This window comes from Microcebus murinus, chromosome 7 (genome assembly GCF_040939455.1).
Source record: "Microcebus murinus isolate Inina chromosome 7, M.murinus_Inina_mat1.0, whole genome shotgun sequence".
Classification (NCBI taxonomy): Eukaryota; Metazoa; Chordata; class Mammalia; order Primates; family Cheirogaleidae; genus Microcebus; species Microcebus murinus.
The window spans coordinates 21,456,625-21,471,299 of NC_134110.1; the positions used below are offsets into that span (position 1 = coordinate 21,456,625).

The 14,675-nt window shown below is 65.3% G+C and overlaps 11 non-coding genes across 11 annotated transcripts; all 11 read left to right on the forward strand.

The window, feature by feature from the left end:
• Positions 1-52: 52 nt before the first annotated feature.
• Positions 53-133, forward strand: LOC142872134 (small nucleolar RNA SNORD115). Its single transcript, XR_012920375.1, has one exon. It is a non-coding gene; the product is annotated as a small nucleolar RNA SNORD115 (small nucleolar RNA).
• Positions 134-1,449: 1,316 nt separating this feature from the next.
• Positions 1,450-1,530, forward strand: LOC142872171 (small nucleolar RNA SNORD115). The gene has a single exon (XR_012920412.1). It is a non-coding gene; the product is annotated as a small nucleolar RNA SNORD115 (small nucleolar RNA).
• A 1,313-nt stretch (positions 1,531-2,843) lies between these two features.
• LOC142872135 (small nucleolar RNA SNORD115) lies at positions 2,844-2,924 on the forward strand. The gene has a single exon (XR_012920376.1). It is a non-coding gene; the product is annotated as a small nucleolar RNA SNORD115 (small nucleolar RNA).
• A 1,316-nt stretch (positions 2,925-4,240) lies between these two features.
• LOC142872136 (small nucleolar RNA SNORD115) lies at positions 4,241-4,321 on the forward strand. Its single transcript, XR_012920377.1, has one exon. It is a non-coding gene; the product is annotated as a small nucleolar RNA SNORD115 (small nucleolar RNA).
• A 1,313-nt stretch (positions 4,322-5,634) lies between these two features.
• Positions 5,635-5,715, forward strand: LOC142872137 (small nucleolar RNA SNORD115). Its single transcript, XR_012920378.1, has one exon. It is a non-coding gene; the product is annotated as a small nucleolar RNA SNORD115 (small nucleolar RNA).
• A 1,316-nt stretch (positions 5,716-7,031) lies between these two features.
• Positions 7,032-7,112, forward strand: LOC142872138 (small nucleolar RNA SNORD115). Its single transcript, XR_012920379.1, has one exon. It is a non-coding gene; the product is annotated as a small nucleolar RNA SNORD115 (small nucleolar RNA).
• Positions 7,113-8,425: 1,313 nt separating this feature from the next.
• LOC142872139 (small nucleolar RNA SNORD115) lies at positions 8,426-8,506 on the forward strand. The gene has a single exon (XR_012920380.1). It is a non-coding gene; the product is annotated as a small nucleolar RNA SNORD115 (small nucleolar RNA).
• Positions 8,507-9,822: 1,316 nt separating this feature from the next.
• LOC142872140 (small nucleolar RNA SNORD115) lies at positions 9,823-9,903 on the forward strand. The gene has a single exon (XR_012920381.1). It is a non-coding gene; the product is annotated as a small nucleolar RNA SNORD115 (small nucleolar RNA).
• A 1,313-nt stretch (positions 9,904-11,216) lies between these two features.
• On the forward strand, positions 11,217-11,297 carry LOC142872141 (small nucleolar RNA SNORD115). Its single transcript, XR_012920382.1, has one exon. It is a non-coding gene; the product is annotated as a small nucleolar RNA SNORD115 (small nucleolar RNA).
• A 1,316-nt stretch (positions 11,298-12,613) lies between these two features.
• On the forward strand, positions 12,614-12,694 carry LOC142872142 (small nucleolar RNA SNORD115). The gene has a single exon (XR_012920383.1). It is a non-coding gene; the product is annotated as a small nucleolar RNA SNORD115 (small nucleolar RNA).
• A 1,313-nt stretch (positions 12,695-14,007) lies between these two features.
• On the forward strand, positions 14,008-14,088 carry LOC142872143 (small nucleolar RNA SNORD115). Its single transcript, XR_012920384.1, has one exon. It is a non-coding gene; the product is annotated as a small nucleolar RNA SNORD115 (small nucleolar RNA).
• Positions 14,089-14,675: the final 587 nt, after the last annotated feature.

Consider the following 14,675-nt stretch of genomic DNA (forward strand, 5'->3'; position numbering starts at 1 on the left):
AGCTGCTCCGGGTCCTAGGGCGTGTGTGCATGGGGAGGGGCCGCCCTGGGCAGGGTCGATGATGAGAACCTCATATGGTCTGAAGAGAGGTGATGACTTAAAAATCATGCTCAATAGGATTACGCTGAGGCCCAGCCTAGGGGAGCGTTTTGGAAGGGGACGTTGGCCTGCAGCTCTCCCGTGCGGGGCCATCGGTCTCTTCAGCCGGAGACTGGAGGCCCTGCAGGCCATCCCGGGGGACCCGAGCCGGTGCATGCCCTGCGCAGTGAGCACCCCAAGCTCCTTGTGTGCGCTGGGCGTCAGGGGGACCATTGTCCAGCGGCAGGGCATGTTTGCAGCACCCTGGCCGCGTGCTGAGCTCGTGCTGCCCCCGTCGTGTCTTTCAGGGAGCCGTGCTGCCCAGGCTGGCCCCAAGGCAGTCAGGATCCCAGGTGAGTGCACGGCTGGGGTCTTGAGCCATGAGCGCCGGAGAAGCAATGAGTTGTCCGAGGCTGCGTGCGCTTTGGGCCAAGAGCGCTTCCCGGTGGCACGCGCATGGCGCAGTGGACCCGGTGCTCCTCTGTCCTTGAGGGGGACGGTCCTCGAGGACGCCGTCCTCGGAGGATCCCCATTCTGTTTCTGAGCGCAGACTTCCCTTGCAGTTAGGGAGGGACATGGGCTCCCAGAAAGGAGTGGCCGTGTGGACCCCTGCCACGACACGCCCACGTGGTCCTAGGCTCCCTATCGGGGCTGTGACTGGGCGCTGATGCTTGAGCCAAGACAAAGAGGAGGCGGACGGGCCCGGCCCGGGGTCCGCAGCCTTGGGCTTCCCCGTGTCCGTGGGGTGGGCGCATGGAGGCCTGGGCTTCTGAGGTTCCCTGCGAAGGGTTGGGGGAAGGGACTGGCAGGCATGGGGGTGCACGTGGCTTCGTGTTGCGGACCCTGGGTCGTGAGCGAGTGGGGTTCACGTCCAGTTGACAGGGCACGGTGGCCGGACCCGGGTCCTGGGGTGCATCCTGGCAGAGAGGAGAAGTGGGAGGCCCTTGACCTGCCGTAAAGCGTGACCCGCGTTGCCTGGCCCAAGCCCAGCCAGCGGTCCGCCTTGCGTGTTCTGGCCCCCAAATGCAATGGGTGGAGGAGGGGACCCCCAAACTCTGCAAGCATTCCACGGTCGGGATCCTCCCTCAGGTCCCTGGAGGAAATGCATGGTAAGCCAGCCGCCGCTTCCCCAGAGGAATGTGACTGCCTTGGGACCGACCCCGTCTTCCACATTTGCGGGCGGATACCGTCCCCGGAGAGAGAGTTCCCTCAGAACCGGCGTGGAAGGCGCAGTGGTGCTGAAAGCGGAGCAGAGCTCGCCCTGTGCCGAAACTCCTGTCCTTCGTGGCTCCCTCGTCTCCCGGATGGACCTTGTGGTGAGCTTCTCCCGGTCCAAGGGCATGTGGGCATGGGGACGGGCCGCCCGGGGCTGGGTCGATGATGAGAACCTCATATGGTCTGAAGAGAGGTGATGACTTCAAAATCATGCTCAATAGGATTACGCTGAGGCCCAGCCTAGGGGAGCGTTTTGGAAGAGGACGTTGGCCTGCAGCTCTCCCGTGCGGGGCCATCGGTCTCTTCAGCCTGAGGCTGCAGGCCCTGGAGGCCATGCCGGGGGACCCGAGCCATTGCATGCCCTGCGCAGTGAGCACCCCAAGCGCCTTGGGTGCGCTGGGTGTGAGGTGGACCCTTCTGCAGCCTCAGGGCATGTTTGCGGCCCAGTGGCTGTGTGCTGAGCTCGTATGGCCCCCGTCGTGTCTTTCAGGGAGCCGTGCTGCCCAGGTTGGCCCCAAGGCAGTCTCAGGATCCCAGGTGAGTGGACCTACTGGGGCTGGAGCCAGGACCTGAGAAGCAATGGGTTGTCCAAGGCTCCGCCTTAGTCCAAGGGCGCTTCCCTCTGGCAGGCGCATGGCGAAGTGGACCCTTCGCTCCTCCCTACTTGAGGGGGACGATCCTTGAGGACGTCGCCCTCAGAGGGTACCCCTTTTGTTTCCGAGCCCAGGGTTCGCTTGCAGTTAGGGAGGGACAGGGGCTCCCAGAAAGGAGTGGCCGCGAGGACGGCTGCCACGACAGGCCCGCGTGGTCCCGGGCTCCCTATCGGGGCTGTGGCAGGGAGCTGAGCCTCCAGCCCAAGCAAAGAGGAGGTGGACAGGCCCGGCCTCGGGTGCACAGCCCTTGACTTCTCATGGCCATGAGAAGCTCATGGTGGGCGCATGGAGGCCTGGGCTTCTGAGGTCCCTGTAAAGGATTGGGGGGTGGGCCTGGCGGGCATGGGGCTGCACGCGGCTTCCTGACCCGGGCCCTGGGTCACGAGTGAGTGGGGTTCAGGTCCAGTTGACCGGGTACGGTGGCCGTACCCGGGTCCTTGGGTGCATCCTGGCAGGAAGGAGAAGTGGGAGGCCCTTGACCTGCTGTAGGGCGGGAAGCGCGTCGCCTGGCCCAAGCCCAGCGGGCGGTGCGCCTCGCGTGTTCTGGACCCCAATGCGATGGGAGGGGCAAGCGACCCCCAGACTCCGCAAGCATTCCCCGGTCGGGATGCCCCCTCAGGTCCCTGTGGGCAATGCATGGGTAAGCCGGCCACCGATTCCCGAGAGGAATGCGACTCCTCGGGGACCGACTGTCGTCCACATTCCAAGGCAGCTAGCGTCCCCGGAGAGAGTTCCCTCAGAACGAGCGCGATCGGCGCAGTGGTGGTCCAAGCGGAGCGCAGCTTGCCCTGTGCCGCAACTCGTGTGCTCCGTGGCCCCCTGTTCTCCGAGATGGCCCTGTGGTGAGCTGCTCCGGGTCCTAGGGCGTGTGTGCATGGGGAGGGGCCGCCCTGGGCAGGGTCGATGATGAGAACCTCATATGGTCTGAAGAGAGGTGATGACTTAAAAATCATGCTCAATAGGATTACGCTGAGGCCCAGCCTAGGGGAGCGTTTTGGAAGGGGACGTTGGCCTGCAGCTCTCCCGTGCGGGGCCATCGGTCTCTTCAGCCGGAGACTGGAGGCCCTGCAGGCCATCCCGGGGGACCCGAGCCGGTGCATGCCCTGCGCAGTGAGCACCCCAAGCTCCTTGTGTGCGCTGGGCGTCAGGGGGACCATTGTCCAGCGGCAGGGCATGTTTGCAGCACCCTGGCCGCGTGCTGAGCTCGTGCTGCCCCCGTCGTGTCTTTCAGGGAGCCGTGCTGCCCAGGCTGGCCCCAAGGCAGTCAGGATCCCAGGTGAGTGCACGGCTGGGGTCTTGAGCCATGAGCGCCGGAGAAGCAATGAGTTGTCCGAGGCTGCGTGCGCTTTGGGCCAAGAGCGCTTCCCGGTGGCACGCGCATGGCGCAGTGGACCCGGTGCTCCTCTGTCCTTGAGGGGGACGGTCCTCGAGGACGCCGTCCTCGGAGGATCCCCATTCTGTTTCTGAGCGCAGACTTCCCTTGCAGTTAGGGAGGGACATGGGCTCCCAGAAAGGAGTGGCCGTGTGGACCCCTGCCACGACACGCCCACGTGGTCCTAGGCTCCCTATCGGGGCTGTGACTGGGCGCTGATGCTTGAGCCAAGACAAAGAGGAGGCGGACGGGCCCGGCCCGGGGTCCGCAGCCTTGGGCTTCCCCGTGTCCGTGGGGTGGGCGCATGGAGGCCTGGGCTTCTGAGGTTCCCTGCGAAGGGTTGGGGGAAGGGACTGGCAGGCATGGGGGTGCACGTGGCTTCGTGTTGCGGACCCTGGGTCGTGAGCGAGTGGGGTTCACGTCCAGTTGACAGGGCACGGTGGCCGGACCCGGGTCCTGGGGTGCATCCTGGCAGAGAGGAGAAGTGGGAGGCCCTTGACCTGCCGTAAAGCGTGACCCGCGTTGCCTGGCCCAAGCCCAGCCAGCGGTCCGCCTTGCGTGTTCTGGCCCCCAAATGCAATGGGTGGAGGAGGGGACCCCCAAACTCTGCAAGCATTCCACGGTCGGGATCCTCCCTCAGGTCCCTGGAGGAAATGCATGGTAAGCCAGCCGCCGCTTCCCCAGAGGAATGTGACTGCCTTGGGACCGACCCCGTCTTCCACATTTGCGGGCGGATACCGTCCCCGGAGAGAGAGTTCCCTCAGAACCGGCGTGGAAGGCGCAGTGGTGCTGAAAGCGGAGCAGAGCTCGCCCTGTGCCGAAACTCCTGTCCTTCGTGGCTCCCTCGTCTCCCGGATGGACCTTGTGGTGAGCTTCTCCCGGTCCAAGGGCATGTGGGCATGGGGACGGGCCGCCCGGGGCTGGGTCGATGATGAGAACCTCATATGGTCTGAAGAGAGGTGATGACTTAAAAATCATGCTCAATAGGATTACGCTGAGGCCCAGCCTAGGGGAGCGTTTTGGAAGAGGACGTTGGCCTGCAGCTCTCCCGTGCGGGGCCATCGGTCTCTTCAGCCTGAGGCTGCAGGCCCTGGAGGCCATGCCGGGGGACCCGAGCCATTGCATGCCCTGCGCAGTGAGCACCCCAAGCGCCTTGGGTGCGCTGGGTGTGAGGTGGACCCTTCTGCAGCCTCAGGGCATGTTTGCGGCCCAGTGGCTGCGTGCTGAGCTCGTATGGCCCCCGTCGTGTCTTTCAGGGAGCCGTGCTGCCCAGGTTGGCCCCAAGGCAGTCTCAGGATCCCAGGTGAGTGGACCTACTGGGGCTGGAGCCAGGACCTGAGAAGCAATGGGTTGTCCAAGGCTCCGCCTTAGTCCAAGGGCGCTTCCCTCTGGCAGGCGCATGGCGAAGTGGACCCTTCGCTCCTCCCTACTTGAGGGGGACGATCCTTGAGGACGTCGCCCTCAGAGGGTACCCCTTTTGTTTCCGAGCCCAGGGTTCGCTTGCAGTTAGGGAGGGACAGGGGCTCCCAGAAAGGAGTGGCCGCGAGGACGGCTGCCACGACAGGCCCGCGTGGTCCCGGGCTCCCTATCGGGGCTGTGGCAGGGAGCTGAGCCTCCAGCCCAAGCAAAGAGGAGGTGGACAGGCCCGGCCTCGGGTGCACAGCCCTTGACTTCTCATGGCCATGAGAAGCTCATGGTGGGCGCATGGAGGCCTGGGCTTCTGAGGTCCCTGTAAAGGATTGGGGGGTGGGCCTGGCGGGCATGGGGCTGCACGCGGCTTCCTGACCCGGGCCCTGGGTCACGAGTGAGTGGGGTTCAGGTCCAGTTGACCGGGTACGGTGGCCGTACCCGGGTCCTTGGGTGCATCCTGGCAGGAAGGAGAAGTGGGAGGCCCTTGACCTGCTGTAGGGCGGGAAGCGCGTCGCCTGGCCCAAGCCCAGCGGGCGGTGCGCCTCGCGTGTTCTGGACCCCAATGCGATGGGAGGGGCAAGCGACCCCCAGACTCCGCAAGCATTCCCCGGTCGGGATGCCCCCTCAGGTCCCTGTGGGCAATGCATGGGTAAGCCGGCCACCGATTCCCGAGAGGAATGCGACTCCTCGGGGACCGACTGTCGTCCACATTCCAAGGCAGCTAGCGTCCCCGGAGAGAGTTCCCTCAGAACGAGCGCGATCGGCGCAGTGGTGGTCCAAGCGGAGCGCAGCTTGCCCTGTGCCGCAACTCGTGTGCTCCGTGGCCCCCTGTTCTCCGAGATGGCCCTGTGGTGAGCTGCTCCGGGTCCTAGGGCGTGTGTGCATGGGGAGGGGCCGCCCTGGGCAGGGTCGATGATGAGAACCTCATATGGTCTGAAGAGAGGTGATGACTTAAAAATCATGCTCAATAGGATTACGCTGAGGCCCAGCCTAGGGGAGCGTTTTGGAAGGGGACGTTGGCCTGCAGCTCTCCCGTGCGGGGCCATCGGTCTCTTCAGCCGGAGACTGGAGGCCCTGCAGGCCATCCCGGGGGACCCGAGCCGGTGCATGCCCTGCGCAGTGAGCACCCCAAGCTCCTTGTGTGCGCTGGGCGTCAGGGGGACCATTGTCCAGCGGCAGGGCATGTTTGCAGCACCCTGGCCGCGTGCTGAGCTCGTGCTGCCCCCGTCGTGTCTTTCAGGGAGCCGTGCTGCCCAGGCTGGCCCCAAGGCAGTCAGGATCCCAGGTGAGTGCACGGCTGGGGTCTTGAGCCATGAGCGCCGGAGAAGCAATGAGTTGTCCGAGGCTGCGTGCGCTTTGGGCCAAGAGCGCTTCCCGGTGGCACGCGCATGGCGCAGTGGACCCGGTGCTCCTCTGTCCTTGAGGGGGACGGTCCTCGAGGACGCCGTCCTCGGAGGATCCCCATTCTGTTTCTGAGCGCAGACTTCCCTTGCAGTTAGGGAGGGACATGGGCTCCCAGAAAGGAGTGGCCGTGTGGACCCCTGCCACGACACGCCCACGTGGTCCTAGGCTCCCTATCGGGGCTGTGACTGGGCGCTGATGCTTGAGCCAAGACAAAGAGGAGGCGGACGGGCCCGGCCCGGGGTCCGCAGCCTTGGGCTTCCCCGTGTCCGTGGGGTGGGCGCATGGAGGCCTGGGCTTCTGAGGTTCCCTGCGAAGGGTTGGGGGAAGGGACTGGCAGGCATGGGGGTGCACGTGGCTTCGTGTTGCGGACCCTGGGTCGTGAGCGAGTGGGGTTCACGTCCAGTTGACAGGGCACGGTGGCCGGACCCGGGTCCTGGGGTGCATCCTGGCAGAGAGGAGAAGTGGGAGGCCCTTGACCTGCCGTAAAGCGTGACCCGCGTTGCCTGGCCCAAGCCCAGCCAGCGGTCCGCCTTGCGTGTTCTGGCCCCCAAATGCAATGGGTGGAGGAGGGGACCCCCAAACTCTGCAAGCATTCCACGGTCGGGATCCTCCCTCAGGTCCCTGGAGGAAATGCATGGTAAGCCAGCCGCCGCTTCCCCAGAGGAATGTGACTGCCTTGGGACCGACCCCGTCTTCCACATTTGCGGGCAGATACCGTCCCCGGAGAGAGAGTTCCCTCAGAACCGGCGTGGAAGGCGCAGTGGTGCTGAAAGCGGAGCAGAGCTCGCCCTGTGCCGAAACTCCTGTCCTTCGTGGCTCCCTCGTCTCCCGGATGGACCTTGTGGTGAGCTTCTCCCGGTCCAAGGGCATGTGGGCATGGGGACGGGCCGCCCGGGGCTGGGTCGATGATGAGAACCTCATATGGTCTGAAGAGAGGTGATGACTTAAAAATCATGCTCAATAGGATTACGCTGAGGCCCAGCCTAGGGGAGCGTTTTGGAAGAGGACGTTGGCCTGCAGCTCTCCCGTGCGGGGCCATCGGTCTCTTCAGCCTGAGGCTGCAGGCCCTGGAGGCCATGCCGGGGGACCCGAGCCATTGCATGCCCTGCGCAGTGAGCACCCCAAGCGCCTTGGGTGCGCTGGGTGTGAGGTGGACCCTTCTGCAGCCTCAGGGCATGTTTGCGGCCCAGTGGCTGCGTGCTGAGCTCGTATGGCCCCCGTCGTGTCTTTCAGGGAGCCGTGCTGCCCAGGTTGGCCCCAAGGCAGTCTCAGGATCCCAGGTGAGTGGACCTACTGGGGCTGGAGCCAGGACCTGAGAAGCAATGGGTTGTCCAAGGCTCCGCCTTAGTCCAAGGGCGCTTCCCTCTGGCAGGCGCATGGCGAAGTGGACCCTTCGCTCCTCCCTACTTGAGGGGGACGATCCTTGAGGACGTCGCCCTCAGAGGGTACCCCTTTTGTTTCCGAGCCCAGGGTTCGCTTGCAGTTAGGGAGGGACAGGGGCTCCCAGAAAGGAGTGGCCGCGAGGACGGCTGCCACGACAGGCCCGCGTGGTCCCGGGCTCCCTATCGGGGCTGTGGCAGGGAGCTGAGCCTCCAGCCCAAGCAAAGAGGAGGTGGACAGGCCCGGCCTCGGGTGCACAGCCCTTGACTTCTCATGGCCATGAGAAGCTCATGGTGGGCGCATGGAGGCCTGGGCTTCTGAGGTCCCTGTAAAGGATTGGGGGGTGGGCCTGGCGGGCATGGGGCTGCACGCGGCTTCCTGACCCGGGCCCTGGGTCACGAGTGAGTGGGGTTCAGGTCCAGTTGACCGGGTACGGTGGCCGTACCCGGGTCCTTGGGTGCATCCTGGCAGGAAGGAGAAGTGGGAGGCCCTTGACCTGCTGTAGGGCGGGAAGCGCGTCGCCTGGCCCAAGCCCAGCGGGCGGTGCGCCTCGCGTGTTCTGGACCCCAATGCGATGGGAGGGGCAAGCGACCCCCAGACTCCGCAAGCATTCCCCGGTCGGGATGCCCCCTCAGGTCCCTGTGGGCAATGCATGGGTAAGCCGGCCACCGATTCCCGAGAGGAATGCGACTCCTCGGGGACCGACTGTCGTCCACATTCCAAGGCAGCTAGCGTCCCCGGAGAGAGTTCCCTCAGAACGAGCGCGATCGGCGCAGTGGTGGTCCAAGCGGAGCGCAGCTTGCCCTGTGCCGCAACTCGTGTGCTCCGTGGCCCCCTGTTCTCCGAGATGGCCCTGTGGTGAGCTGCTCCGGGTCCTAGGGCGTGTGTGCATGGGGAGGGGCCGCCCTGGGCAGGGTCGATGATGAGAACCTCATATGGTCTGAAGAGAGGTGATGACTTAAAAATCATGCTCAATAGGATTACGCTGAGGCCCAGCCTAGGGGAGCGTTTTGGAAGGGGACGTTGGCCTGCAGCTCTCCCGTGCGGGGCCATCGGTCTCTTCAGCCGGAGACTGGAGGCCCTGCAGGCCATCCCGGGGGACCCGAGCCGGTGCATGCCCTGCGCAGTGAGCACCCCAAGCTCCTTGTGTGCGCTGGGCGTCAGGGGGACCATTGTCCAGCGGCAGGGCATGTTTGCAGCACCCTGGCCGCGTGCTGAGCTCGTGCTGCCCCCGTCGTGTCTTTCAGGGAGCCGTGCTGCCCAGGCTGGCCCCAAGGCAGTCAGGATCCCAGGTGAGTGCACGGCTGGGGTCTTGAGCCATGAGCGCCGGAGAAGCAATGAGTTGTCCGAGGCTGCGTGCGCTTTGGGCCAAGAGCGCTTCCCGGTGGCACGCGCATGGCGCAGTGGACCCGGTGCTCCTCTGTCCTTGAGGGGGACGGTCCTCGAGGACGCCGTCCTCGGAGGATCCCCATTCTGTTTCTGAGCGCAGACTTCCCTTGCAGTTAGGGAGGGACATGGGCTCCCAGAAAGGAGTGGCCGTGTGGACCCCTGCCACGACACGCCCACGTGGTCCTAGGCTCCCTATCGGGGCTGTGACTGGGCGCTGATGCTTGAGCCAAGACAAAGAGGAGGCGGACGGGCCCGGCCCGGGGTCCGCAGCCTTGGGCTTCCCCGTGTCCGTGGGGTGGGCGCATGGAGGCCTGGGCTTCTGAGGTTCCCTGCGAAGGGTTGGGGGAAGGGACTGGCAGGCATGGGGGTGCACGTGGCTTCGTGTTGCGGACCCTGGGTCGTGAGCGAGTGGGGTTCACGTCCAGTTGACAGGGCACGGTGGCCGGACCCGGGTCCTGGGGTGCATCCTGGCAGAGAGGAGAAGTGGGAGGCCCTTGACCTGCCGTAAAGCGTGACCCGCGTTGCCTGGCCCAAGCCCAGCCAGCGGTCCGCCTTGCGTGTTCTGGCCCCCAAATGCAATGGGTGGAGGAGGGGACCCCCAAACTCTGCAAGCATTCCACGGTCGGGATCCTCCCTCAGGTCCCTGGAGGAAATGCATGGTAAGCCAGCCGCCGCTTCCCCAGAGGAATGTGACTGCCTTGGGACCGACCCCGTCTTCCACATTTGCGGGCAGATACCGTCCCCGGAGAGAGAGTTCCCTCAGAACCGGCGTGGAAGGCGCAGTGGTGCTGAAAGCGGAGCAGAGCTCGCCCTGTGCCGAAACTCCTGTCCTTCGTGGCTCCCTCGTCTCCCGGATGGACCTTGTGGTGAGCTTCTCCCGGTCCAAGGGCATGTGGGCATGGGGACGGGCCGCCCGGGGCTGGGTCGATGATGAGAACCTCATATGGTCTGAAGAGAGGTGATGACTTAAAAATCATGCTCAATAGGATTACGCTGAGGCCCAGCCTAGGGGAGCGTTTTGGAAGAGGACGTTGGCCTGCAGCTCTCCCGTGCGGGGCCATCGGTCTCTTCAGCCTGAGGCTGCAGGCCCTGGAGGCCATGCCGGGGGACCCGAGCCATTGCATGCCCTGCGCAGTGAGCACCCCAAGCGCCTTGGGTGCGCTGGGTGTGAGGTGGACCCTTCTGCAGCCTCAGGGCATGTTTGCGGCCCAGTGGCTGCGTGCTGAGCTCGTATGGCCCCCGTCGTGTCTTTCAGGGAGCCGTGCTGCCCAGGTTGGCCCCAAGGCAGTCTCAGGATCCCAGGTGAGTGGACCTACTGGGGCTGGAGCCAGGACCTGAGAAGCAATGGGTTGTCCAAGGCTCCGCCTTAGTCCAAGGGCGCTTCCCTCTGGCAGGCGCATGGCGAAGTGGACCCTTCGCTCCTCCCTACTTGAGGGGGACGATCCTTGAGGACGTCGCCCTCAGAGGGTACCCCTTTTGTTTCCGAGCCCAGGGTTCGCTTGCAGTTAGGGAGGGACAGGGGCTCCCAGAAAGGAGTGGCCGCGAGGACGGCTGCCACGACAGGCCCGCGTGGTCCCGGGCTCCCTATCGGGGCTGTGGCAGGGAGCTGAGCCTCCAGCCCAAGCAAAGAGGAGGTGGACAGGCCCGGCCTCGGGTGCACAGCCCTTGACTTCTCATGGCCATGAGAAGCTCATGGTGGGCGCATGGAGGCCTGGGCTTCTGAGGTCCCTGTAAAGGATTGGGGGGTGGGCCTGGCGGGCATGGGGCTGCACGCGGCTTCCTGACCCGGGCCCTGGGTCACGAGTGAGTGGGGTTCAGGTCCAGTTGACCGGGTACGGTGGCCGTACCCGGGTCCTTGGGTGCATCCTGGCAGGAAGGAGAAGTGGGAGGCCCTTGACCTGCTGTAGGGCGGGAAGCGCGTCGCCTGGCCCAAGCCCAGCGGGCGGTGCGCCTCGCGTGTTCTGGACCCCAATGCGATGGGAGGGGCAAGCGACCCCCAGACTCCGCAAGCATTCCCCGGTCGGGATGCCCCCTCAGGTCCCTGTGGGCAATGCATGGGTAAGCCGGCCACCGATTCCCGAGAGGAATGCGACTCCTCGGGGACCGACTGTCGTCCACATTCCAAGGCAGCTAGCGTCCCCGGAGAGAGTTCCCTCAGAACGAGCGCGATCGGCGCAGTGGTGGTCCAAGCGGAGCGCAGCTTGCCCTGTGCCGCAACTCGTGTGCTCCGTGGCCCCCTGTTCTCCGAGATGGCCCTGTGGTGAGCTGCTCCGGGTCCTAGGGCGTGTGTGCATGGGGAGGGGCCGCCCTGGGCAGGGTCGATGATGAGAACCTCATATGGTCTGAAGAGAGGTGATGACTTAAAAATCATGCTCAATAGGATTACGCTGAGGCCCAGCCTAGGGGAGCGTTTTGGAAGGGGACGTTGGCCTGCAGCTCTCCCGTGCGGGGCCATCGGTCTCTTCAGCCGGAGACTGGAGGCCCTGCAGGCCATCCCGGGGGACCCGAGCCGGTGCATGCCCTGCGCAGTGAGCACCCCAAGCTCCTTGTGTGCGCTGGGCGTCAGGGGGACCATTGTCCAGCGGCAGGGCATGTTTGCAGCACCCTGGCCGCGTGCTGAGCTCGTGCTGCCCCCGTCGTGTCTTTCAGGGAGCCGTGCTGCCCAGGCTGGCCCCAAGGCAGTCAGGATCCCAGGTGAGTGCACGGCTGGGGTCTTGAGCCATGAGCGCCGGAGAAGCAATGAGTTGTCCGAGGCTGCGTGCGCTTTGGGCCAAGAGCGCTTCCCGGTGGCACGCGCATGGCGCAGTGGACCCGGTGCTCCTCTGTCCTTGAGGGGGACGGTCCTCGAGGACGCCGTCCTCGGAGGATCCCCATTCTGTTTCTGAGCGCAGACTTCCCTTGCAGTTAGGGAGGGACATGGGCTCCCAGAAAGGAGTGGCCGTGTGGACCCCTGCCACGACACGCCCACGTGGTCCTAGGCTCCCTATCGGGGCTGTGACTGGGCGCTGATGCTTGAGCCAAGACAAAGAGGAGGCGGACGGGCCCGGCCCGGGGTCCGCAGCCTTGGGCTTCCCCGTGTCCGTGGGGTGGGCGCATGGAGGCCTGGGCTTCTGAGGTTCCCTGCGAAGGGTTGGGGGAAGGGACTGGCAGGCATGGGGGTGCACGTGGCTTCGTGTTGCGGACCCTGGGTCGTGAGCGAGTGGGGTTCACGTCCAGTTGACAGGGCACGGTGGCCGGACCCGGGTCCTGGGGTGCATCCTGGCAGAGAGGAGAAGTGGGAGGCCCTTGACCTGCCGTAAAGCGTGACCCGCGTTGCCTGGCCCAAGCCCAGCCAGCGGTCCGCCTTGCGTGTTCTGGCCCCCAAATGCAATGGGTGGAGGAGGGGACCCCCAAACTCTGCAAGCATTCCACGGTCGGGATCCTCCCTCAGGTCCCTGGAGGAAATGCATGGTAAGCCAGCCGCCGCTTCCCCAGAGGAATGTGACTGCCTTGGGACCGACCCCGTCTTCCACATTTGCGGGCGGATACCGTCCCCGGAGAGAGAGTTCCCTCAGAACCGGCGTGGAAGGCGCAGTGGTGCTGAAAGCGGAGCAGAGCTCGCCCTGTGCCGAAACTCCTGTCCTTCGTGGCTCCCTCGTCTCCCGGATGGACCTTGTGGTGAGCTTCTCCCGGTCCAAGGGCATGTGGGCATGGGGACGGGCCGCCCGGGGCTGGGTCGATGATGAGAACCTCATATGGTCTGAAGAGAGGTGATGACTTAAAAATCATGCTCAATAGGATTACGCTGAGGCCCAGCCTAGGGGAGCGTTTTGGAAGAGGACGTTGGCCTGCAGCTCTCCCGTGCGGGGCCATCGGTCTCTTCAGCCTGAGGCTGCAGGCCCTGGAGGCCATGCCGGGGGACCCGAGCCATTGCATGCCCTGCGCAGTGAGCACCCCAAGCGCCTTGGGTGCGCTGGGTGTGAGGTGGACCCTTCTGCAGCCTCAGGGCATGTTTGCGGCCCAGTGGCTGCGTGCTGAGCTCGTATGGCCCCCGTCGTGTCTTTCAGGGAGCCGTGCTGCCCAGGTTGGCCCCAAGGCAGTCTCAGGATCCCAGGTGAGTGGACCTACTGGGGCTGGAGCCAGGACCTGAGAAGCAATGGGTTGTCCAAGGCTCCGCCTTAGTCCAAGGGCGCTTCCCTCTGGCAGGCGCATGGCGAAGTGGACCCTTCGCTCCTCCCTACTTGAGGGGGACGATCCTTGAGGACGTCGTCCTCAGAGGGTACCCCTTTTGTTTCCGAGCCCAGGGTTCGCTTGCAGTTAGGGAGGGACAGGGGCTCCCAGAAAGGAGTGGCCGCGAGGACGGCTGCCACGACAGGCCCGCGTGGTCCCGGGCTCCCTATCGGGGCTGTGGCAGGGAGCTGAGCCTCCAGCCCAAGCAAAGAGGAGGTGGACAGGCCCGGCCTCGGGTGCACAGCCCTTGACTTCTCATGGCCATGAGAAGCTCATGGTGGGCGCATGGAGGCCTGGGCTTCTGAGGTCCCTGTAAAGGATTGGGGGGTGGGCCTGGCGGGCATGGGGCTGCACGCGGCTTCCTGACCCGGGCCCTGGGTCACGAGTGAGTGGGGTTCAGGTCCAGTTGACCGGGTACGGTGGCCGTACCCGGGTCCTTGGGTGCATCCTGGCAGGAAGGAGAAGTGGGAGGCCCTTGACCTGCTGTAGGGCGGGAAGCGCGTCGCCTGGCCCAAGCCCAGCGGGCGGTGCGCCTCGCGTGTTCTGGACCCCAATGCGATGGGAGGGGCAAGCGACCCCCAGACTCCGCAAGCATTCCCCGGTCGGGATGCCCCCTCAGGTCCCTGTGGGCAATGCATGGGTAAGCCGGCCACCGATTCCCGAGAGGAATGCGACTCCTCGGGGACCGACTGTCGTCCACATTCCAAGGCAGCTAGCGTCGCCGGAGAGAGTTCCCTCAGAACGAGCGCGATCGGCGCAGTGGTGGTCCAAGCGGAGCGCAGCTTGCCCTGTGCCGCAACTCGTGTGCTCCGTGGCCCCCTGTTCTCCGAGATGGCCCTGTGGTGAGCTGCTCCGGGTCCTAGGGCGTGTGTGCATGGGGAGGGGCCGCCCTGGGCAGGGTCGATGATGAGAACCTCATATGGTCTGAAGAGAGGTGATGACTTAAAAATCATGCTCAATAGGATTACGCTGAGGCCCAGCCTAGGGGAGCGTTTTGGAAGGGGACGTTGGCCTGCAGCTCTCCCGTGCGGGGCCATCGGTCTCTTCAGCCGGAGACTGGAGGCCCTGCAGGCCATCCCGGGGGACCCGAGCCGGTGCATGCCCTGCGCAGTGAGCACCCCAAGCTCCTTGTGTGCGCTGGGCGTCAGGGGGACCATTGTCCAGCGGCAGGGCATGTTTGCAGCACCCTGGCCGCGTGCTGAGCTCGTGCTGCCCCCGTCGTGTCTTTCAGGGAGCCGTGCTGCCCAGGCTGGCCCCAAGGCAGTCAGGATCCCAGGTGAGTGCACGGCTGGGGTCTTGAGCCATGAGCGCCGGAGAAGCAATGAGTTGTCCGAGGCTGCGTGCGCTTTGGGCCAAGAGCGCTTCCCGGTGGCACGCGCATGGCGCAGTGGACCCGGTGCTCCTCTGTCCTTGAGGGGGACGGTCCTCGAGGACGCCGTCCTCGGAGGATCCCCATTCTGTTTCTGAGCGCAGACTTCCCTTGCAGTTAGGGAGGGACATGGGCTCCCAGAAAGGAGTGGCCGTGTGGACCCCTGCCACGACACGCCCACGTGGTCCTAGGCTCC